This window comes from Grus americana, chromosome 12, assembly GCF_028858705.1.
Source record: "Grus americana isolate bGruAme1 chromosome 12, bGruAme1.mat, whole genome shotgun sequence".
NCBI lineage: Eukaryota > Metazoa > Chordata > Aves > Gruiformes > Gruidae > Grus > Grus americana.
Window position 1 is genome coordinate 19,459,375 of NC_072863.1, and position 25,628 is coordinate 19,485,002.

Consider the following 25,628-nt stretch of genomic DNA (forward strand, 5'->3'; position numbering starts at 1 on the left):
TTTCTTGGACGCCGCAGAGGCTTGAAACAGGAGAACCCCACCATTAAGCACTCAGGTACACAGCGATAAGGGAGAGCGTGTTATTTGTTTACTTGGGTCTGCAAGAGCGATAGATTAAGGATAAAAATCAACTGATATGTACAGTATGTTATCAGGCAGGCACACTGCACTGTACCTAACCATCACCCGCTCCCCTAGATTCCTTAATCCTAGAGTTCACGCTTACACTCCTTAAGCAGCACCACACAGCTCTGATTTGCTTTGTTAGATTGCACATAATCCTCTCCCTTCTCAAAGCCTTTTTAATAAACAGTTCGGAGACCAGAGGGATGATGCAGTACAAACACCTAAATCGGCAGATCCGCAAGAAAGCCAAGACTCCCGTGGGTCTCACACAGACGGGGCCACTTTGTGCGTGTCCTGCCCAGCCCTCGCCTCCCAGCTCTGCAGACAGCAGGGAAGGGAAACACAAAGGCCTTGCAAGTTTGTAGGGCAACAATGCGAGTCATCAGGCAGCGCTGGGGCAGATTTTACCCTAGACTGAGACCTCTTAAGTGCAAAAGCCTTTATTAACCCGCTGATGTTAATTGGTTTTGGACAAACTGTGACAAGCGAAAAAGAAAGTTGCACTCTCCTTCCCCCTTGCCAGATGGAGAACCCTTCTAGGCTGGATTGCTCTCTGGCAACAGGAGTAAAATGGAGTTGTGAAAGAGCAAATGGTTTCTGCCCAGATTAGCAGCATCTGCTTAAAGACCGATGCACACCATGCAGAGCAAACTCAGGCTGCTCTCAGGTGCTGCAGCACCATGATGCCCCAGTGCAGGAGAAGCAGCCCTGCTGGATCCTGCCACTTGTCACGACAAAGCGGGTGGGCAAAATGGATTATCATGGATACAGGAAAGACCAGAAATCTGAGCAGAGGAGCACACTGGACATTTAAAGGACTTTCTTCCCTCTAACTGCTTTTCTGGCGACGAGAAGATCACAGAGATCGACTCGCACGCCCAGCCGTGTTGACAAATGCTGGGTGTGGAAGGGGTGTGGAGACAAGCAGAAGCATGACCTGTCATGTGCCATACCTGGCTGCCTTACTGTGATAGCTTTTGATGTCTTGTGGCTGCCACCCCAAGAAGCAGCAAATGCTCTGGTCACCAGAGATCTGTGACAGTGTGTTATGCCACTGTGCAGCTTGTCAAAGCCAGAGCCCAAGCACCGGCAAAGAAGCGAGGCCCGTTCTGTTAAAACAGCTTACTGAGATCTGTGCGTCTTGTCTCCCAACATATTTTCAGTGTCCACTTTAAAAATACAGGACAGGCCATACACGGCTAGACTGAAGGTCCCTGTAATGCACTAGTTTATCTTCACCAAGGGCTAACGGCACAGAGCTAGAGAGCGTACAGCGAGCCATCCTGCGCTTCAGCTTCCTGTGAGGTACAGGGCAGGGACCCCCCGAAGCATGAGCAATGTCTCTGCATTTCACAGATTTTTCTAATTACTTTGTGAACTAACATTAATTTTAAGCATTTGCAATATCCTCAAATCCCCACGGTCCCACAGCCTCACTATATTTTAAATGAAAAAGTATCTGCTACTGTTTTGTCTTGACCTGCCACTTGCATGCTTCATTTCATATCCCCAAGCATTTTACTAGAACACCCAGTAAGGATTACCCTGCAGTCACCTACTCCATGTTGCTCATTTTGCAGACCTGCGTCACAGCCACTTTCTCTTCCAGAGGAAGGAAGTTTGTTGTTTGCTCATTCCAGGTGTTACTCAGGGAACTTCGATTATTCTTCACACCCTTCTCTACCTCCCATCTAGCTTACTACAGAACTGCTGAACATTGTCTAGGTGCATAAAGGCTTTTCCCAACGCGAGCCCTGGGATCTTCACCTGCGAGACTGGTTTTGCAGTGCCAGGACAGGTGGTGTAAGCTGTGCCCGGCTGCAGCTCTGCAGCCAGGAGGGAGACAGGCAATGCCAGCCTTCACATGGGGCACAGCTAACAGCTCTGCCAACCCCTTGGAGAGAGGAGAGATCTGGTCACCTGCAGAAAAGCTAAGAGGGATACTAACAAAAGGAATAAACCTTCCCTTTGTCAGCTGCTTGGACTGTGCACAAGCAAAGAGCAGTACCACTCGGGGAGAACAGCAGTCCCACGTTTTGGAGCTGACAGCCAGAGAAAGGCAAGGTGCCGAGCACGGGTCCGGGAAGACTCCCATTTACACCAGCCAACACGTGGAAATTTGTGACTTGTCCAAAAGCGTCCCTTTCCCTTCAGCAAAACATCAAGTGGCGGTACGACACGCATTCCGCTAGCACCAACCCAATACCCAACCCCTAAAAGTGAAGGGGCAAATCAACACCAACCTTTCCTCAGCAGAGCGCAACATCCTCTTGCAGGGACCATACCTGCATCGGGGCACATCGAGTGAAAGCGCGTTCGGACAGCCTGCAGCCTGGACAATGCTCATTTCCTCATTCCCTGGCGCTTTGTAGCATGTTCCCACACACGCGATCAAAAACCAACTGAATTACCTGTGCCGACGGTCCTGCCTCCTCTCACTCGGAGCCTGCTGGCCGCGCGGGTCATGGGCACGCAGCTGCGCCCTCAAGGAAAAGCTCAAGAAGGTGTAGTTCTGGAGCACTTTCCAAAATAAATAGTTTGACTAATCCCATGCAGGATTCCTGCAGCAGTAAGAGCTATTTATGAAAGGAGGTATGTTACAGACCTCTCGCCTGAATTAATATATTCTCTCTTCAAGTTTCTTCTTTTTATTACAGTGGAGAAGGGTGTTGTTCAGGGAGTTGTTTGGGTTTTTTTAAGTAACTCTCCTCCAAATAGTTTTATCACGTGAAAATTAAATGCTTGCTTAGCCTGGCAGGCATGAAACAGTCCCTTTTGGAAAGGCAGATACTGAAGGGGCTGCCGCCGCCTTTGTGCTGAATTTTCATTTTATTTCTGGCAGGTTTAACTCAGCTCCAGCTCAAAACAGAACTATGTTAATGCTCTTCATAACTAACCTGAGCACAAACTGCTCAGTGCTCTTGCTGTCATCTGCCTACAGACAAGAATTATCTATAGACCATCTGCGGGGCACTTCAGTCTCAGTTCTGATTTCTCAGTGTGCACCTCTCCTTCCCAATGCTACACGTCTTCCTCAGCGCCAGGATGCGCACAGATTAATAATATATACTACAGGCCAAGCAGATTTAATTGACTAGATGCTGCTCTGCATGCAGAGGAAGAGGATAAATTTAGGAACTTTAACCTGCCAATGTGATAGTCAGGATCGATGAATGATGACAGTATTTAACACCCCAATTTCATCACACACATCAGTGTAGGACCATCCAGACTCACCTCACCCTTTGAGACCTGGAGCTGCACATAGGTCCATGTAATAAAGATATGAAAACATCTCTACCCAAAACATAACAAAACTCGGAACAGATAATACTGATCTCACCAGGCTATTCATAGCCAGATGAAAATAGTAGCAAGCTGGAAAGGCTGCTTGCCTCCGTCCATACCTCTTTATCACATATCCTGTCACAATGTAAGGAAATAACCTCCTCTTGCTCTACAATGCGTGGACACTTCCCAATACCCTTATTAGTCAAGGCAGCTCTTGTAGGGCAGGTCAAAGCCAAGAGTAGCATTGTATTGAGAATGATGGATGTGGTCCTGGCACTCACAATCACACTGCAGTTCCCAATATATCCTGTAGTTAACAGTACCAGAAAGACTTAGTGCCAAAACTGCCAGACCTGTACAGAACCCGTGGTCAGCCTTGTGCCTCTCCCTGTCTCATACTGGAGGATCCAGCCCCACTCTTCCTCCCATTTTATTTCTTCTGCTGTCAGTATCATGAAATACGCAGAGGTATTGCCATCGCTATTTTACAGGCAAAACACTGACAGCCATTCTAATGCTCATAGGCATAATATTATGATATTTGATTGACCTCCTTTACCGGCAGAGAAGAAATAAAAAGCAAACTGTAGGATGGTCTTTCTCTTTGGGAGGGATGGGTTGAAAATCAGCATAGAACCTCCTCTCCATGGGGGCTGGACTGTGTCTCCCTGCCCTGAGTCCAGTGCTGCAGCTGCAGCCAGAGAGGGAGCGGTGCAATCCCAGTTTCTACTCGGCGCAGGAGCTTGCCGTTGGTTGCAGCCTGCACCAGTTGCAGACACCGAAAGAAACGGCGCACGGCTGAACAGGAGACATCCCCACCCAGGTATATTCTGCCTGTGATCACAGTCACACCACTAACCCTCTTTCTCCCTCTCTGTGCTCTCATCTCCCCTCTAACTGTCACGAAATAAATATATAAAATACCTGCCTTTTGGTTAGCCATTGCAAAGCGAAGCTCCACAGCGTCATGAGAGCTCTTCCAAGGTGCACCATTTTCTCTTAATTTGCAATATGCCACTTGTAGCTATGAACCGTCTAGTCCTTCGCAGACCAAGAGCAGCTGTGAGCTAGGAGAATAGAGAATATATTTAATATAATTGTTTTCTGAAAAGCTATTCCACAAAAAATGCTGTGGCTGCACTTTCTGCAATGATATTTTGTCTGACTTGTCCCAGTGAAAGGAGAGAATAGAGGTCTACTGGTCCTACCCAAAAAACTCCTGAGCAAAAAAGTCACATAGAAATGGCCTTCAGATGAGAGACAGCTGATAAGATAAAGAATAACTTCAAACAAAGCAGGCACTTCTGGTCTCCCAGAGCAGTCCACATATAAATAAATAAATCTGTTACCACTACATAGGGAACGTCAAAGCCAAATTCTGGCAATACCAGGCTGGTTTAGTCTCACCCATCTCCAAATGCTAAAATTACTCGAGCCTAACTGATCACAGACTTTACCCAGATTTTTCTCTACTCAGCGAGGGCTGTACATGACACGATGTGCCATTCCCACCTCAGACACGATGACAACCACCACCGAGGGCAGCTTCGGCAGGCCTCGAGGGGCAGGCTGGAAGACAGCAGCTCTGACCCCAGGGATGGCTTTTCACTCCGACGTGCATCCCAGAACACAAAATACTGCTCAGTTCATTGTGAGCCCAGCCTTGGGTGGTTTCTCTCAGTTTCAGTCATTGTCTCACATTACACTTTCCAATAATGTCCAGCACGATGGAGAATCTCAGCTGTTTTATTAAAATCTTTTTCCTCCTCCTCCCTCTGGGCAGCTTTAGTGAAGGACATCCATTGATCAAGAACAGCCCTGAGATGCTCTTAGGCACATAGGAATTGCAGGAATTTATCAGAGCAATAAGGTCTCTAGCCCAGCCCCTTGAGAGCAGCCAGTAGAAGATATTTTAGAACAACAATACAATGCTAAGCCAAAAAAATGAATAAACTCCCCTATTCAGTGCATGTGGGGAATGCATAATTGAAGAAATGCTCCACTGACCACATTAGAAGCAGGTGAACTCTGCTTATTTGCACTCAGTCTCAGAAATACCGCTGCTTCCAAAGAAGGTATGAGACCCACGATATTACAGAAGATTTTGTTAAGGCTCAGTTTCATTTTGTAAAAAATGACGGATAAGGATTTTTCTCCTTTATGTACTTCTACCCGATGCAATGTAACTGTCACATGAGTAATTATCTACACCGAACTCTATCCATCTCCTCCTAGTAAGGAAGTGCACGGGTGGAATTTGCATTACATACAATTTACTTCCTTTTATCCATTTTTAATTAAATGAACTATCCTATGGTTACCACCTAGGGCAAACAAAAGACTAGGCTTCACAGTCCTAACCATTATTTCCTAGAGCCTACATCAACCCAAAAAAAAAAACCCCACCAGAGGAAAAGCATGACTCAGTCTCCTTAAGGTCGATAAGGCCTTTTACTGGTAATAAACTGATAATCCAACACTTTAGTTTAAATATTTGAGACTTCTGTTTATTTCATAGGTGGGAACTATTTGCAGATCTTGCAGGATGTAGTTCATTGTAATTCTGAAGATTGCCAGAACACAAATAAACAAGCAGAGCCGCCTGGGACACCGAAAAATCCTCTAATATCCCATGGAACAAGGATGGCTGTGTCCTAGCTGCAAGAGATGGTGCCAATATTTCAGAGACCTTGCTACGTCTGTCACCCAGCCAGACCCGCTCTGCCTCCGTCCAGCCCCAGTGCGGGCAGGGAGTTTTGGTGGAGGTGAACTATCCTGGTGTCCAGGCTTCCTTCTCAGCCAAGGAAGACAAGTCACATTATATCAGCTTTAAAGAACCCAGCTGTCCTGCTAGCAGTCTTTTTCAATGCCACGTGTATGAAGGTTACTCCTAAAAGCATCTTCTCAGCTGTCACACTTGGAAAAGCAGCAACAAATAAATATATGGCAGCTATAAGCGAGAAGTTAGCAGTGTAAAGCTAGACCACTGCAGGTGAACATTACGTATTTAGACTAATCATCTCCCTGTCCCCACTTGTCACTCACTCATCCTCAGAACCTGGATATTTTCAGTGTGAAAAAGGGAGATGGAAGATAAGGTTTGGCTGAGTTCAAACAAAGAAACTGCAGGACTGACAGATGAAGAAAAAAACCAACCACCCATGAGAACTTCTGGCTTTTATTTTTGATCTTGAAAAATATTTGCTGACCTCAACTTTGCTTCCTTCCAAATGTAATTTCTCCATGTTTGCCTCCAGTGGTGACATGTTATAAATTGTTTTCCTGACCCTGCTTGTTATGCCCCAGTAACACTGAGCTTGCAACACCTGCCTGGCTGTCTGGAGCAGGTTAGGAGCCCTTAGAATCAGAAGCCATTTTGTTGGAAAAAAAAAACCCCAACAAAAATACAACAAAAAAACTGGTTTTGTAAGACAGTGGGAGCTCAGAAGTCAAAAATATGTGCAGCCCAATTCCTTTGTACTCCTTTGCCTGCTGAGCTCGATGGCATGAGGCAGAGCGTGGTGCTAAAACCCACGTGGAATCCAGTGCTGTTTGTTTAGGAAACTTTGCCTACTGAGGGATCCTTCCTTCTGGGTCAACAATTATTTTTAAGCCTCAGTCACGCCTGGATGATTCTGAAATACCTTCATTCTGTTTTTGAGTTAACTGCAAAACAGTGGGGTGCATCTCATCATTGCTTAAAATGAGGTATATTTGGAAGGTCAAATTCCCTCCAGCATCTGGGAAAAGGAAAGTTTTGGAAACAACGTTCTAAGAAGCAATCTCCTGACCTGCAATTTCCCGTTTGTGATGCCAAAGGGGGCTACATTCACAGTCTGGAGTCAGCCCCCACATTATGAAAGGGGAGAAGAATGAAGCTCAAGTCCATGACTGATTTGGGATCTCCAACTTCTTCTCTTCTGATTTCCAAGCATGCACTGAGGCCTGGATTGGTCTGTCCTGCACCTGGTTTGAGTGCAGAAATGCACTACGCTACAATTTTAAATCTGTTTTACTCTGTCACCCTGAGATACAGTGAAAGGGAATTCAAGTGAAAATATTCCCATTACTGTAGCTGCGACTTCACCTTCTGTCACTGTTCCATGAGCAAATTCATATATGGGAATATTTTTTTAATCAACCAACCATTTTTCTTCCAGGAATAACACAGTTTTCCAATGCAAACACAGACTCGGTCATGAATTCACTTATTGGAGCCACGTATGTGCTCTAGGAGCTGGATGACTTGAGTGGGACAGAAGGTATCTCCGGCAGCACTTGCTGCCTACAATAAGGAAAAAACCCACCCGCTTCCACTCTCTGCAGTGCTCAGAGTTAGGTGAGAGATCTTGTATTTAAGTCTTCCCAATAAAGGGTGATGTACAACACCCACAGACGTGAGGAGGCTAATGCTACCAGAGATGGGCAGTCTGAATTCAAAAGGAAATTAATTAATTATTTAAATAAATCAATGCCACACGAATTTCATCACAAAGGCACAGTTCTCAAATTAGGTTTTCTCCATAGGAGAAAGTTACAGTAGGTTAATTAACTACAGGCAGGGCTATAAACAGAAGTGCTTAAACTAGCACAAATCTGCATGTGGACACGGACTGTCACTTAGTTTAGCTCAAAATAAAGTTTACCTAAACCCAAGTGAGAAATCCAAACACAGATTGCACCAATTTAATTAAATCACTAAAAATAAAATCAGTTTCTGAAGATCATCTGGTACCATTTTCTTGTGCAGACAAGGTGTTTCTTCCATCTGTGCAGTTCCGTGAACACTTAGCAAATCTTGCAGGGTGGTGGGGAAGACAGACTTTTTGGATAAGAATAGCAAGATCACCTGTACTGTTGAACAATGTAGTTTCATTTCTAGGTGCTCAAGCCAAATAAGATTTGGAGCTTTTATACAAGCAGTGACAACTACATTTCTATGCCCAGACATAACTGTACGATGATACTGTCGTGTACAATGCACGTTACACTACAGAGGGTTAAGACACCTGCCCAGTGACACTCCACACTACTGACTGCTCTGCTTTGGAGTGCTACGTTCAGCCCGGCAAGCTGCGTGTCTGCGAGAAGGCAACAGCCTGGGCTGAACCTGCCCAAGCGAGACAAGCTTATTCCAGCAGGCACCCCGAGCAGTCGTGGGCAGCACGCAACATCTTCCGTGGGTGAGCTTTGCTGAACCGCTGGCCCACCTCTTCTCCCCCCCTCCAAGATGAACCATACCATTAGGTTTAACTTGCAAAAAGGTAACTTGAGTTTGATTCAAGAGTCACTAATAGGCACTTATTTCTCAATGCAGCTTTGCTGCCTGTTGAGCCCCCCAAAACAGCTCTGTACTCCTTTGAACTTTGTTGCAAACATTTATTATTGTTCTTTCTGCCCCCCTACATCTCTGAAGTGTAGATAACAATATTGATTCAAAGGCAATCAAAGCGAGCCTGCTGTACAATGAGCACTTTGTCCACGTTGTGCCATACTGTGGCAAGGGCTGCCTCTTTCCCAGCGATGGAGGCCCATTAAAGGGACATGATTTATGAGTTCAGGAGGAAAAAACAAGTTTGCGCTTCAATTACAGCATTGTGCAGGAGGGAAGAAACTTGAGTCCCCACGTGGAGCTTCTCAGATATTCTGCCAAAGGTGGAACAGGGAGGGAAAGGGGCAGGGCAGGGGGTAAAGGCAATGGCTTCAGCCCTCATAACCAACTGGTCCTCGCCTGCTGACACCCTCACGGAAGTTTCACAGTGGTAGGACAGTAGATCTTCCCCGTGTCCTGACCATACCCTGTGGTGTTCCCTGAGGGCTGAGATGCAGAGGGTACAGAATGGTCTGTAACTTTGCTGGGGAGGATAAGCTCCATTGCAAACTATCTTATTTAAAAATTATTCACTGCCAAGAACGACATAATAAACCAAATAACAGTGGCCACAGGTTACCATAGCTTATACAACAGCATCAATCACACCAGAAAGCTGGCTGTAAAGGGAGCAGAAATTAATAAATACTGCTCTTGTTGCCATGCCAACTATTTACAACAATGAAGCATGAATAAGGAAATAAATAAAACCAGGATGGAAGGGGGGGGGCTATGGAAATACTGACAAAACAGCAGGAGAAATCATCGGGAAGTGACACTTCACGTTCCAGACTTACACAAGTACAATACGAAGTGGGGAAGCAATAACAAGAAGTACACTATAAAGCATCAGAAGTACCCCTTATTTTGTAGGATTTTCCTCTTTTTTCAAAAGTTTATCAAGTCAGATTTTTTCTACAACATAGCTGCATCTTTGGTCTGACACCTCTCCTCTGAAAACCAGCAGCCACCTCACAAACTTATCTTTAATAGAGGCCACAAAACCACTCTACGACTAATTGCAAAATGCCTCCATAACACAATTCATCAATGCAAGATAAAATACGCTTTTATTTAGGTAACAGCTTTAAGTCCTGACCGGGCTCACGAGCGTGGTGCCCCAAGCCTGGTGCAGCACAGGGCCACGGAGCTGGTCCCGAGCCCCGACCCAAAGGGCACCAAACAGCACGGACACCCCCTGCTTGCTGCGGTGCCATCGGTCGGGGCTGACGCCACACGGCCGCCGTGCGAGACACCTTCCTCACACAGACAGCTACTGCTACAGCATGCTTGCACCTGCAGCGATGTTCCCTACCAGCACGTCCATTCCCCGCAACAAGCGTCGAGGCAGCGAGGCCTGCGCCATGTGCCATGCTGGGTGGCTGCACGCAGCTCCAGTGCCGGCAGTTAAACCTCACGCTCCCAACACGCTGCCGCTGCTGCGGGACCACACGAGCCCAGCATGAGGCCGAGCAGGTCCCACCGAGGACAGGCCTCTGGGGAGGCCCCGGACCAGTCCAGGGAACTGTGGGCACCCGGGGCACGGCTGGCTCCGGCGGCCGCTCCCTTTGCTACCAGCCCTGCGGCTCCCAACGCCCCAGAGCGCGGCCGCCGCGGCAGGAGGCAGCGAGGGGAGCGGTACCTCAGCAGGGATTTTCTCGCCTGCCGCTGCGGACGCTCTCCCCGCCCGGACGGCGGGAGAGGTCTGGCCGGCACCGCCGGCAGGCACCGGTACCCGGGGCCGCCCCACCGGGAGATGCCGGGGCGCCCCGTCCCGCGGCCGAGCCCGGGACACGCCGAGCGCCTGGACCCGGGGCGCTCGCACCCACCGCCTCTGCCAGACCTGGTCCGGGGGCTGCGCTCCCGCCCCCCGCAGACTCCGAGCCGGGACCCGGGACCCACGGAGCCCCCGGGGACCCTTACCTGCCCTCGGCGGCGTGGGGCTGCCGGCCGGGGCGGGGCCGGGGCCGGGCTAGGGCGGGGCTACGTCCCGGAGGCGGGGTTATCTACCCCTTGGGGGCGGAGCCACGGCAGGGCGGGACCGTGCCAGTCCCGGGCGGCAGCAGCGCGGAAAACCCGGTCCGGAATTCGGAGCAGCGAGAGCAGTAGCCGGGGCGGGAGGGGTTCGGGCAGGTTAGCGGGGGGCAGGTGGGGCGGGGGACGGTTTGGGTTTGGGAGGCAGATTGGGGATCCTTTCAATTTTCCCAGTTGCGTTAAGCAGCCCTGTGGCGCGGAGCGGCCCCGCAGAGCAGCGCCCGGGGAGCTGCCGGGTTGCTCATGGCTGCCTGGCATCCCCTCTCGGCATGGCAGAGCTGCCTGCTTCTGGAACAGAACCCGTCCTCCTCCCCTCGGTCCGTGCCTGAGGGGTAGCGGAGGGTTGCCGGGGGCCAAGGGCTATTCCAGGCTGCAACCCGGGCAGACAACGAAGAGCGAACCCCCCCCCCCCCAAGCCCCTGTTCAAACCGGAGCCAGCAAAAATTAAACTCCGAGTTAGGATTTGAAAGTACATTCCCAGCAACTCTCATTTATTTGGATTCCTACATCCCTGCTGTTTACCTCTTCAACGAAATCTAGACCCAGGATGCTGCCCTCCGTCCCCTCGCAGCAAGGCACGGCCACCAAGAGGAGAGACACAAGGAGCAGTAACGCATGTTAGGCAGGCAGCAGAAGTCAAGAGGCTCCGGCAGACCTGGGGAACGTGCCTACCTTGCTAATTTGGGCCATGGTGGTCTACAATGCACCTGTGCCACGTTGGGAAAAAAACCAGTGCAGCCCCAAAAAGATTTAACGCCCAGGTGAGACAAGGGCTGGAGAGCCGCACACGGCACTTTGCAGTACGTGCTGTCCTGCTTTCATCTTCTGCAACAGATCAGGCTGAAGCCAGACCAGTCACGCTCTGACACGGGCACTCAGTTTCTGCGAAGTGTTTGCCTGCTACGTACAAACTCTATGACATGACTGTCCCAACTGTAAAGGTGGAGGGATGAAGGACACAAAGTGAAGCACCTTGCCCCAAAGTCCAGTTTGTCCCCAACAGCACCACAAACTTGGTCCCAAGTTCCAGCCCTGAGCCAAAACCTGTTGGGCTGCCCAACGACGTGCTGTTCCTGGGCAATCCTCAAATGCCTCTGCAAGCCTGAGCCTCTATACAATGGGATTAACGTATTGTTTTTGAAAAGAGAGATATTAAGAGTTCAGGACATGGGAATATTTGCATTGGAATATTTGCTTTCCTACTGTAAATGCTGATTTCCAGCTGCAGGAAACCAGAATCACCCTAACGATCTCAGTTAGGTGAGAGAAGTCTTGTGGCAGTGGTGCATTTCCTCCAGCTCCGGTAAACCAACAACTGCGGAAACACAGAGCTCTGCCGGTGGCCTTCAGCTCCTTGGCTTATTCTCTTCAATGGTGCCTTTAGGCTATAAAATGGAGCACTACCTTTGAAGGCAAATAGCCAGAGTCTTACTCCTGACCCTACCATTAACTTCACGTAATGCTGTAGAAATTGCTTTACTCTTCTGCATCTCTGCTCCAGTCAATGGCAATAACACTAAAGCCCATTGAGATCACTAAGACAACTTATTACTGTAACTTGGCTTGGATGCTCAGAATCCATTTTAGGGCTTCAGCATCAAATTAATCAGTGCAAACTGGATTCTGCAACTGCAGGAAGAATTTTGATATGAGGATTCAATAAGTACAATATTGCTTGGATTTACAGCCTGTGCTTTCATGTTTTTATCCAGGTACTTTAAACTCAGGCCGTTATAGCCTATGCCTAATAGCAGGTGTAAAATAACAACCCTACAGCATGCAGTATACTTCAGAAGTGATAGACAGACAAAGTGTGCAAACATCTCTATTCCAGGTGCTGGAGATTCAATGCTTCTGCATCAAGGGGAAGAAGGAACAGCAGCTTAGTAAAGGTTTTATTTCTGGCCAGCCCTGGTCAGTCATAGAGAAAAATGTGACGTGGAAGTAAGTAAATACAGTCACATGGGGACAACTTTACAACAGCCTGTAAAATCAGTGAAGAAATGCATTTTATTATTGCAGCCAGCTACTCCTATGCTTTTCTCAAGTTTCAGTCTTTTAATGTCTTCATGAGAAAAACTGGCAGAAGCCACATGAAACACTAAAATAGTAGGCAGAGGTGGGAAAAAATTGGATTTGCTTGCTGATCTCTATTTAAGCTTTTATGGTCTGTATCCTAAACCAAACTGCTGATTCAAGTCTAAGGCTTGGGCTATTAAGCTTAAAATACTGGGAGGTATTCCAAGCCTGGGAGATGCCAATTGCTGCCTGCCCTTACAAGTCACCGAGCATCTCTTGCCATCAGCTGGCACTTTGCTTGCGGCCCAGGTGCAGCCCTGGTGATTTGTATTAAGGATGATACTGCCCACGTGCATAAACCTCCATGCCTGGGAAAGGACATGAGACTTCCTTGAGCTGGACCAGTGTCTCTGGCTCTGTGGGTCTGGTCAAGGATTCCCCACTGCCCTGTAGCACCCAGCCCAGACAGGAAAGCAGGGAGAAGAGGGCACTTGGGGCTGTTTGAGCCCTCAGCAGGTTTTAAAACAGCCTTGGGCTTGCCCCAAGCCACCAGTGCTTCTGCAATAACCCTTAGGCATTACTGGTCTGCCAGGGATCTGTCTCTGGGGGTGCTTCCTCCCCTTGTGCCGTGGTCGAAGTGACAAAGGTTTGTTCATTGTTATTCCAGTAAGGGAGAAAAGTCCCTTAAAACCTCCACAATTTTTCAGAGTACAATAAATGATTCCTTTTTAGATCAGGTGCTCCTTTAACTCAGATGAAGATGGGACCTCAGAAAGTACAGCCATAACACAGCTCATTGTTCTTAGTCTTTTTCCTTCTGTGCTATCCTTTTTCTTAACTCAAATCCCATTAAGCCTAGAGTGTTTTCAGTATTTTTAGCTGTGACTTTCAAAAAGCTGCCAAAAGATAGCTGAAAAGTATATAGCAGTGTGATTAATGCTCTCGGCGTTTCTTCATGATTCGGCTCAGTGTCAGAGGAACCTAAATGTGGAAGCATGACAAAATCATCAGCAACTATTTTGTTGGGGGTTTGCATTCAAACTTTTGCTGCCACAATGGGTCTCTTAACTTTCCTCCCCAGCTACATAACTGCAGTGCTAAAATTACTGGGAGCACCAAGGGAAGAACACAGTGCTTGTAGATGCCATTTACTTCCCACTGTCTCGTCACAAAAAATATTATACTGAGAACAAACTGCCTCTCAATTTTGTTTACTGGGTGTTAAAATTTTAGTTTACAGCATGCCAGAATAAAGAAACGGATAAAAATCTCCTGTCCATGAGTGCAAATGCTCCACCAGCAAGCCATAAACACAAATGCAGACTCCAAAGGAGAAAAAACCCCTGATAAATCTGTGTATGAGCATGATCCTACTCGCATCTGCTGGAACTGTGAATCTAGGACTGAACAGGTGCAGAATAGCAACGTGTCTCTTCAGACACACCTCTTGCACGCCTGCTGTATGTCTGCCTTGGTTAGAGAAGGAAAGTCATGTAACAGCCAAAATCCAGCAAGTAAAATTTAGTGTAGGTCAACTGAAGCTACATGGAGCTCATCCAGTTTCAACCAGCTAAACCTGGCCTTATTTTATTTGGCATTGTGGACCTCTATTGATGAAAAGCTGAGTGTTTTAATCAAAAACTGAGGCCCTGTGTCCTTTCCACTGCAAAGTATAAATCTGTACTGGCTGGCAGCAAGAGCTATGAAAGATTTGATAGTACCTTGCTCAGCACTGTTAGCATTGTAGGATTTTTTTTTTTTTTTTAATTTAATAACAGTTTTAAAAGAGAATTTGGCTCATGTTTCAGAGAACTTTGAGAGGCCCAAGTCCTGGGAAAGATGTTACTATTTGCCTACAGCAAAGTCAACCATTTTCATAGGGCCACATTCATCCTGGCTACCCGTGCCAGAGCGGGATGGCAGAGCGGGATGCCAGAGCGTGTGCAGCCACCCATGGCTCGAGCGACAGGAGGGGCTTGAGCCTGCACCCAGTTACTGGGGCAAGGTCCAGGCTCATACCTGCAGTGAGAAGAGCTGGTTACTAGGGGTGAGGTTCCCCTGTAGAAATGGAGGAACACAGGCACCTGTAGAGATGAATCACCCCACCCTACAATAGGTGAGGAAGAGTGTGGACCTCCTTCCTGAGGTGCCTCACCTTCTTGCACCCACTATGTAAGGAACTGAGACAACATGGCCAGGGAGTCCTGCTTCTAAATCAGGTAAGTGGAGTCTGATCCCAAACCAGACTCCTTTGAGACCACCAGTGGGTTTTAAGGCTTCTTTCATTCCAGTGGCTAGAAAGCCAAGTAACCATGCAAAACTTGGCAGGCACAAGGAAAATCCTTCTGGAAAACAGACCTACAAGCCTGAGACCTCCAACTGTATGTCCTTGGCAGGCACAAGGAAAATCCTTCTGGAAAACAGATCTATGAGCCTGAGACCACTCCAATCAGTGTTAGTAGAGGAAACAGGTGAGAGTTTACACGTGCATGAGATAAAACAGCATTGATTGTATACTGCTACATACTGCTCTGGTTGCAATGCATGTATTTGTGGCCATATGTGTTTAGGTTGAGGGCAGAACTACAACAGAGTGAAACCATTACAGAAAAGGAAACGCTCTGCAGCTGTTCTTACCACCACTGTCACTCCAGGTTTGCTGTGCTGAACTGAGGATTTAGGCTAGACATACGGTGCCTATGGCAAAAAGCATCCTGAGAAATCTATTCTCTGGCTTCCAAGACATAGAGTAACCCAGCTTACAGCAGAAGACAACATGGAGCAGAAGGTGACTTCTCAGAGAGGCAATTAGCAAAGGTTTACCATTTTCAGACAGAAATGTGCTGTTGATGGTTAAGTGACACTGCCTGACGTATCTTCCACAGACTGTCCCAGCCCGGCCCTCTAGATGCTCTCCGTGCTCCCTTCACATCAGCAGGAAGCCAACAGTAATACCTGTTTGCTGCTAACTAGCTTTAAAAACGCACTATGTTGTAAGAGGAAATAATACAGTCACTCCTGTTGGGAACACATCCTGGCATGCCTTTAAAAACAAGCAAACAATAAATCTTCTTTCATACAGAGGTTTCTTTGAAATATTAGTGAGTTTGCTGCCCTCTTGCAGTCCAAATCACATTTTAAAACTGGATTTCTCTTTGGTTCTGACAGGGTGTCCTAAGTAAAGGCTACACCGCAGCGTGGCACCGTACAAGGAAAGATAACACAGATGCAAAGCTGTTCGCAAGATATGAGAAAAGGAGTAGATGTTTCTCCGCTTAATGAGAATATCCGCAGTTACATTAGCCTGCAAGCAAACAAACTCCAGTGCGTAAAAGCGAAGGACAGAGATACCACGGTGGCACAACCTTCCCCACAGATGCTGTTTTACCACCAGTGCTGCACAGCCTGTTGCATTTCTCTGCGGGAAAGCTCGGCCAGGGCAGGGTACCAGCATCCCAGAGAGCCGGGCCTTTCTGACCCCCCTCCTACCTGTGAGATGAGCAGAGGCTGCGTTTGTTCGTGGCTCTGTCATGTAATACAGGAAAACTAAGTGGAAGTGCTGCTAGGCAAAACGCAGCTGTGCTCAGCACAAGACTCAGCACACAAACATTTCAGGTCCACAAAACTCCTTGTCACAATCAGCATTGCACATGGTCAGGTCTGGAATTTCCTTTTTTGCCCCCTATAACATGCCTATGTAATATAACCTATTTCAGAATAAATATCCTGCAGGCAAAGTTCAAAATTTCAGCTATGTCTGTGCATCATCCCCAGTACGAATTCAAGCACATCCTAAGGACTAACTTTCCCAGAAATGGGCACAGACTTTGGATGTTGTGAAAGCTGATACTTTCAAGATAGGTTCTTTACCGGTATACATGCTTTCATCCAGTCTCTCGCTTAGGCCATTTTTATGGCTTGTACTGGGCTTTGCATCAGACCCTTAATGACATACTAATTTTGAACTAAAATGGGCATTTCCTCAGCAGATTTTAAACACTATAAGTAAACGTCTGTCTTGAGACAAGTCCCACTGAACTGCCAGACATCAGTGCGAGAACTCCTACTCAAAACAAATGGTTTTCAAAACTGCTTACAACCACAATTTTAAAGGACAAAATGCATTTGGTATTTAGTGCCTTGATAAGCAGTCAGAGCAGAAAAGACAATTCTTAAGAATAATTCTCTAAAAAGGAAAAAGGAACATTAGTTTGAAAATGATTTTTTATTACGAATGAGGTGCAATAAGGTTTTAAGCCACTAATGTAGACAAAGCTTTTGTACTGAAAAAAAAGATATCAAAATAGGCTGTTTACTTAACATGCATGGAAAAAAAACAGGACTCTGCCAGAATTTTATATTATTAAAATATAAGAAAATACCTAAATGTATTAGGCTGATATTTGCTTAGAGGAAGTACTGCTTTTGCTGTATTTGCCTTGAGGGACTACTCCACAAAATGAGTTTGCTTACAGGAATGAGATCGCAAAAATAGCATTTTCTAAGGAAACAGGAAATATTTGCTGCATGTTCTTTGGAAGTGCAAATTAGGGTGCTACAACAAGGGATAACACATTTAAGGCATATAAAAAGTGGCATGTGGATTTGTGCTCAATCACAATTAAACAAGCCATTTTTAATCACTGTGAGCCAGCCTTTGTGATGAACTCCCACACTATTTATGTTTATCCCTTTGTTCAGTTCATGTTCTAAAAAGGGGAACATTTGCAAAAATGCAAGAAGCCTATGAATGGCGTTTGAACTGCAAGAGAGATTATATTATTCAAATAAATTTCTTTCTAGAAATTATCAACCAATTGTCAACTATATTATTGTTATTACTGTTTTTAAAATAAAAATTATGTACATAATTGATTTTCTTTCTGGTTTTTGCTCTTTTAAGGTATGTTTGGAACTATTTTAAGATTTTTCAAACCAAACCAAAAGGACAGAAACAGCCTTTCCTTAAAGAAAGAGCAAATATAAACTGACTTTTTATGTCATTATTCACCACCACGCACAGAAGTAGGGATTTGGGGGAAACCATTAATTATGACATCCTTCATGATAAATTTGACAATCCTGGTGCACCTTAGGTCAATGTCTTCCCTGTGCAACATATTACCGTGAGGCTAAACAGCAGCTTTCTACTCGGTGGTGTCTTCTCCCCCAGACCTCAGCCCTGCTTCCACAGCCGCACGCACGTGGCTGACTTCAACGCCACAGCAGTCTCACTGACACCACGGGGACTAAAATCAAGGCTGCAAAGGATCATTTGCAAGGTCAGGGTCTTGCTGTCCCAGGAAGGCACTTTAATTACATGCAATTACTGTTAGCAATGTACAACCATTCTAATCCATCTGCTACGGGTCAGTTGTCGGCTGAGGTGTGACGACTCCTAAAATCACAGTGAACTGGAAACAGCTTTTTCTAGAGATGCAAAGACAGTGACCGTGACGGATGCTGAGTGGAACAGTCCTGGCTGGATATATGACGTTAACCTGCAGAACAAAAAGCTAATGCTAATTCAATACCAGTCACATCAGTGGTGCCAATAAATAAGTCCCTGAAACAGATTTTAAGCCATTATTTCTTTCTGGGGCCTGTCTGCTTATAGAATTGGAAGCTTTTCAGCATTTCATACAGGCTCCAAGAACATATCACTTATTGAACATTATAAAAAAGGCCACCCAGTAGTTTTACATCATCTCTGGCACAGCAGCAATGCTCAGTGTTTGGGGAGGAAAAAGAGCAAAGAGAGCTCAACTGCACTTTTGATACTTTTACAGAGCAATTTGCTTCTTTGGGGACTCCCGTACAAGCCTGAGGCTTTTTGCTTTTTCTTTGTGAGAGTCTGGGAGTTAGAAGATAGTTTATAAATCAAGATTGTTGCAGCAAGCTGAATGCTCTGAAGCTGCACAGGCGAGGAGCCCAGCCAGGCAAGCAGAGGTGCCTGCCAAAGAGGGGCTGGTGTGCAGCACCCCGGGTGCCACGGGGCCTCGCAGGGTGGCACCGCAGCACCCACCAGCCTGGCTCCGGGCAAGGACGTGGCCACGCGCAGCAAATGTACAGGGCGTGGCCTGGCTGTAGGCAGCACGAACCAAGCATGTTCCTCGCCCGAGGGAGCTGGAGTGTGGGGCAAGGGCTGGCGTACAGCGTGCCACAGCTACTGGCTATGGATCAGCGGTTTCTTCACCAACGGGACATGCTTGCACAGCTGCAAAACCCTGCTGCTGCGAGTGAAGGCGTGACAGGGATGTAACTGTGCCAGGCCAGGCTGCCCCACTGCTTTTATTAGCTCATTTGAATCAAATTGCTGTGTACAACTGGATTAGACAGTTGTTCTTCAAAGGTTACACCCCACACACTATTAAGATTCATGTGTTTTTCAGATGAAGTCATCTGAGTGATTGCTTTCCCAGCTGCTCCCATGATGTACGGGCTGCCGACAGTTTCATTTTCCATTGCTTCCCTCCAGTTTGCAAACTCGCTACCTACTTGATCACCAAAGGATAACGGGTGCTTCCAAAGAATTTGAGCTGCTAAGACACGGTGTGCAACAAAGCTGCTGGGCTACAGGATCTGAGTCCCGATCAGTTGATAAGTAACTTTGGTTGCCTGCTACAAGCAAATCAAAGGCATGACAGAAAAAAGTGCTTAGGTTTATCTCTGCCCATCTTCTGCACTGTTTTTTATTCAGGATAGTTGATCCTCTGCTCGACAATTTCATCATACCATTGCACTGTCATACTAAGTATAATTAAAATAATTAAGACAACTCTAATGAGACTATTAACAAAGCAGGATAGGAAGCAATGTATCATTCTTCCTGAGAATTAAACCCAACTAAACAAGTAACCTTCTCCCAGTACAAAACTCCTGGGAATCAAAAGGAAAAGTCTCATCAAAACCAGGCCCTAAGCAAGCAGTCGCTCTTAGTTCACCTTGCATTAGCTCACCTTAACATACCGCAGCATTCCCAAAGCTCTGCCTAGCTTCAGGGAATCTGGAGTCTCCCAAGGAAAACACCCTGTTACATCCCCCCTCGAGGCACCGATGCCAGAGCAGCAGTGGGAAATCGACTGCGAGCAGGCAGAGCCAGGATCCCGCTGCCGCTGGGGACCCTGTGGCACGCACACCTGGAGAAGGGCAGCTGAGGGAAAACGAGCCATACAACTGCTAATTAATAATTAATGGCATATACAACTATTATTCTGCCTCCCCAAGAAAAAGGGTAGACAGTCTCACTGAATGTGGGCTCCTTCAAAGGGCAGCCAAGTTGCAGAGCCTGGATACAGAACAGCTTCTCCCGGAGACTTCGGTTCCCTCGGGGGCCAGTTACGTGAAGGAGAATGAAAAGGATTAGCACCCAGGTGAAACTTGGGCAGGCAAAGCAATGCTCAGACACCAGAGCCTGCTTTAGTCTCTTTCCTAAACTGGAGCATGCCAAAAGCAATGAGATTTTAGTAACTCCTCCCTACGTGGAGTAGGGAGCAGATGAGGTCAGTGCTGAGGTCACCGTGTCCAAGCATTTCCTTGAAACAGTGACAACTGAAAACTAGCTGTTTTTTAAAATAATGAGATTGCTTTGTATTCATTTGACAGCATGAATTGCTGTGTTTGAAAAGCACCAAACACTAGTATGTTTTAACATCTATCCAGCTAAACTCTCCATTTCAGAGACAGCAGAAGCAGGTAGAAACCATAGAGTTCAGCACAATTGCATGAATTTTATGCCAGGTTTTAATTTGGCATGGTAATCCTAAAATTACATTATCATACCCGTTAAGGCAAGCAGGTACCATATAAATTATATAGTTATATGCACTCTTAAGCTGAAAGCATTTTTCATTTTAGACAAGTACAACAAATGCTGCCAAACTCAAGGAACAACATCACTTAACAGTTTCAGAAATTGTTAACCTATGAAAATGCAAACGATGATTAGAAAAAAGACCTTTCCCTCTGATAAGGTTGATGGACAGTTTAATCCCCAGATCCTCACTGTGAATTTTCCATTTTGTTTTGCTTTATTAAGTTCAATTTTGAAACTACATGAAAAAGAACAAGGGGGGAAAAAAAAAGACATAACAACAAGAGTTAATCATATGCAGTGAAAAGGTTATGCAGCCAATGCAAATTCAAGGGAACAGCAATTCTACAAAGCCAGAACCATTTTACTGTGATTTATCATGCAGCAGACAGCTTGCTTTGGTTTTGACACCTGAGCCACAGCACATAAAAGGATTATTTGATGGTGGCACTTTTTGTTAGAAAGTGATTCTTTGGCATGCACAGCTCACCCACCAAACAAGGGGGTAAAACTTAGGTTTTAGTAGCACCACAACTGCTAAACCATCACTCTACTTCTGCAACAAAACTCTCTCCAGCACTCCCATCATCCTAGTCCAGCACAGTCCAAGGCAGCCCAGTCCCAGGTTACATGGATGCTACACCAGCATCCCCAGGAGGTCTAGGGCAGCATCACAAGCTGCCGCTTCTCTGCTTTTTTATGCTTTTCTCAGGACAGAAGGCAGAGAAGACAAGGGGAGTGTTACCATCAACTCAAAAAGCCTGAGCCAGATCCACAAATTTACCCAGGTGCTTACATTCACATCGATTTCTCATGACTAAATAAACACCACTGTGGGTACAGGTGCTACGGTTCTATTGCAACGTGTTGCCCACAAACAAATCTCTTCATCTGCAGCAGGCATCGGCTTCCTACAGCTGATACAGGATAAGAAAACTTCTGTGTCTGTCAAACAGGCCAGATCAGATGGCAGAGGTCTAGCATTTTGCATGCTCTTAACAAAATTCCACTGAATTAACTGCCTGTCACATTTTTGAGCAATCTAAAATGTTGAAGCAACCCCAACTGCAATAGTCCAGAAACGTGGAAAATGTTAGAGTAACAGCCCAGGCCATTGCCAGCCTCACAGGGGGTATATTTAAAATGTGCATTAACAGCTGGCTCTGCACCAGATTTGCCATCCTTCTTCTGTAAGCAGCATCCCTGGCACAGCCAGGATGTTCCCTGCAGAGCCCCAGACAGGATTGGTGCACGAGTGCCCCACCGGCCCTCTCCGCCCTGCCAGCCTGTGTGGAGACCCCAGCTGGCGTGCAGGCAGGCAGGAGGCAGCAGTGCCATGCCCGTGGCACCCCGGGAGCATCCTCCATGAGAGGGTGCAAAAGTTCTTTGCTCTCCCACATCCCGCTTCTGTCAGGTGTGATTTTCCTCACAGCAGCGGAAATGTTGTGGGCAGACTGGCACGGTGAGTCACCCACTTGGGACAATGTTTGGGTGATAGAGCTCACTGAGGTGCCTGCTAGGGTGTCTGGCAGGGGACTGCATTTTTGTGGCTGGGTGCTATTTATCCTCTGCAGCTTTTACAGGGACGCACAATTCTTTTGGATTCCACGCTTATCACCTAGGACGGGGATATTTCCTTAGCTTTCCTCAGACAACCTTTCCCTCTGCACCATTAAGCCCCCAGCCTGCTGGAAGCCTGTTTGTTTATTCCATTTCCAAGCTTTTCTCCTGATTGTTTTTCAGTTACAGCTCCACAGTGGTTTCCTTTTCTTTTGTTCCCTTTTGAAGATGAACAGTTGTCTGCACAGGGGAAGTTCTGTGTCTGCCAACACTGCTATTTTCCTTTGAAAAGACAAGCTGGATTTGGGTTTGTGTCTGGCTTGGCTACCTGCTTGTTCACAGTGGATTCAAAAACACACTGAAAGTTTGAGCCTGCTGCCTTTCCTTGGTTGGAAAGAGGAGAAAGCCATGGTGCTCTCCTCAGAAGAGTTTATATTATTGGTACCTTTACAGACTTTCACTCTCTGTGAGCTTGAAAATAACAGTGAGCTCATGAATTAAGTTTTAGGCAGCAAACACTCCAGCAAAAGCTTATAAATATTTTTTTAGACAACAAATGAGGCTGTGCAATAAGCAAGGAAACTGTAAAGTGCATTTGAAAGTCAACCTAATGATGGATTTAGAGGCTTAAAGCAGCTCTTTTACTGTACTTATTTGAATCTTTAATTACACTTTTCATCCCTGGCAATCAGATGTGATACTGAACTAGAGAGCTTTGTAAATCTGTAAATTTGTTATGCTGGGTTTGGTGTATTCGAACAATCCCGTATTTAGCATATTTCAGGAAGACAAAGGGGTTGAAGTGCTGCTGAGCTTTGTCAAGTTAAACATGGAATTCTACAGGAAGTTTTTTAATTAGCCTTCAGACTGAGAGAAGCAACCTCTAAATATGAAGGCAGTGCTTGGCTGGGCGATGCTGCCTTGCTCTGGGTGTGCCTCTGGGCTTCATTTTTTTAATGACTGACACTTCTATTTATAGAGTGAATACAAGGGAGTTGCTTGGAAGGGAACATTTCTGAATACATTTCAGTGTACACAGATTTGAGTCACAACATCTGTTAACATACAGTTCCTGGTACTGGCCCCTTTCATTTTATCTCGAGATAAGAGTCTTTGCTCCACCCTCAGCAAAGTGACTGCTGCCATTGCTGCACGCCAGGCTGTTCTCTCCTTAACCATCATCAAACCAGACCAGATTTTCCTTTCTGTGTTCAATCCTTTTCCTAAGGTGACATTTGAACAGGCAGTGCTGCTCTAGTAGCGATGAGGTAGAAGCAAAACCAGCAGCTCACAGGTACCAGCTATTACTTTCACAGGAGAATAAGCCTGGATGGCTTGGAAGATTAGTGTTAGGGTACACGCTTCTGGTCTGATGGTGTGAAATGAGCCCCAGGCTGGTGGTAATAGTCAAAAATTAATGCTGCTGGTGTTCAGTATCCTTTGTAAAACAGGACTGATGGTTGTAATCATTCACTACGAGATATACCCGCTCCGTAATTGGTAATCTCAGCCCTGCATCCCAAGCTTAAGTGGGCGCATGTTAGTGCAGAAGTCGTGGAATCGGCTCCTGGTCTCTGGTCAAACTGAGCATTTTGCTCTCCAGGAATGTAGTTGTCATCTTTCAGAGACTTAATTCACAAAAAGTGAATAAAACAGGGAGAAAATATATATTAACTGAGGGTGCCTTAAGTGCTAGAGAAAGAACTTTGGTGTTGATAAATGAGAGAGAATTACAGGACACGCTGATACTGTGGTAAAGACACGGGGTCGTGCAGGTGTGTGCTGACTGCAGTGCGGGGTGGTAAAGCTTTTTGCATCTTCTTGAAAATTGCTGTCTTTTGCAAAGGATCAATGCTCTGTGAGCTACTAGTCAGACTCCTTCTGGGTATTATGGAGCTGCCACAGGCGATCACTGAAATGGGTCTGTAGACTGTGCTCATGTTCAGATTGTTTGTGCTCATCCATAGCTAAATGGCTGGAAAATAGCAGCAGCTCTCATTTTAGGCTGACCTGGGGAAAGCCAGCGAGAACTTCCCATGTGCATTTGGGATCCCTCCATGCTTCTTTAGTGAAGGTGAATCTAAACGCTTTTCACGTTTTGGAAGAAAACTGAATTTGAATTTCAGTCTTTCAAAGTACATATTCCTTTTTGGACTCTGGGTCACCAGTACATCCTTGGATGAGACATTTAACTGTTCCAAGTCTTGTCCTCCCCAACACCAAAAGGCAAGCACTGCCCACCCTCTGGGAATGCTATGTAAAGTGCTGACAGTCACAACTAGCGAAAAGACATCTTTTATAGAACTTCTGGAGATGTTTCATATAAGAATATAATCAAACCCTAACATCTGCCCAGAGATTATTCAGGCATCTGCCCAGAGATTATTCAGGCATCTGCCATGCACAGAAATATCTGGCAGAATAAAATTCACCAAAGTCCATAAACTTGATGCCAATAGTAACTGATGCAACCAGTAACTCACCACTGAAGAATTTAACCATCACTGAAGAACCACCATCACATTAGAGATGAGGTTGAGCCTGGGCATACCTCTCCCCTCCAACCACACATGGCCAGATGCTGAGCACCACCTGCCAAAAGGGCTTCCCCAGCTGCAGCACAGACCCTGCCATGGAAAGGGTGGCCGCCCTTGCTCACCGCTAGAAAGACAGAATTACCAGGCATGAACTAGACCCGTGTTTTCAACAAGCATGGGAAAAAAGTCACCGACCATTTTAATTGTCCTGGTCCTAGGTACAGGCACGCATCTGAAAGGCAATGCTGCCCTCTGTTACATCTTCATCCACTCACCCACACGTGGCTGTGTATGCAGAACCAGCTACTCCCATCGCAGCTTAGGGCTTCAGTCAAATGACATGGAATAAAGAAAGCAAAGCTGGCTCCTGCAAGAATCTGAGCACCTTCACTTCCTAATGAGTTTCAGAGACTTAGAGAAGGTCTTATGCATTCACTAAGGAGAAAGTGATCTACTGTTAAGTTATTGCAATTAGTTTTTCAAGTCCTAACCTTCATCCCCTGCTTTTTCACTATATAAATCAGGTATTAACATTTAAATAAAAATCAGTATATTCACCTTGTCGTTTTGTATTGGTAGCATCCAACTTCATAGATTAAAACTAGATGAAACAGATTTTATTATCAGTGTAGAAGATAATGTTTATCTTATCTTTATTTTGCTGTGTTATCTTATTGATGAGTTCAGTATGGAAATTTCAAGGCAATCATGAGTCCCATGTAATCATTCTGTATAAAACTGTATGAGAAATACGTTATAAAATTAAAACGTACTAACAACATATTATGTCCCCATGATCATTTTTAAAAAGAAATTACAGAATTAACAGGAAGTAAAGATTATTCCTTATTCATATGAGGCTTGACTCCAACACTGG

At 46.1% G+C, this 25,628-nt stretch overlaps 1 protein-coding gene across 5 annotated transcripts in view; it reads right to left on the bottom strand.

Moving 5' to 3' along the window:
- The window catches only part of LOC129211826 (synaptotagmin-like protein 1), an 85,288-nt gene that overhangs the window by 35,598 nt on the left and 24,062 nt on the right, over window positions 1-25,628 (bottom strand). Inside the window, exons 1-2 of one of the 5 annotated variants that reach the window (XM_054839505.1) lie at window positions 10,712-10,756; window positions 4,346-4,484 (exon numbers count right to left, since the gene is read on the bottom strand). The exons of 2 other annotated variants lie outside the window; for them this stretch is intronic. The gene's annotated coding sequence lies outside the window, so the exon portion shown is untranslated. Of the gene's footprint in view, window positions 1-2,369; window positions 2,573-4,345; window positions 4,485-10,711; window positions 10,757-25,628 lie in introns of those variants that run through there. 2 more of the 5 variants (XM_054839508.1, XM_054839506.1) reach the window with 2 other exon arrangements.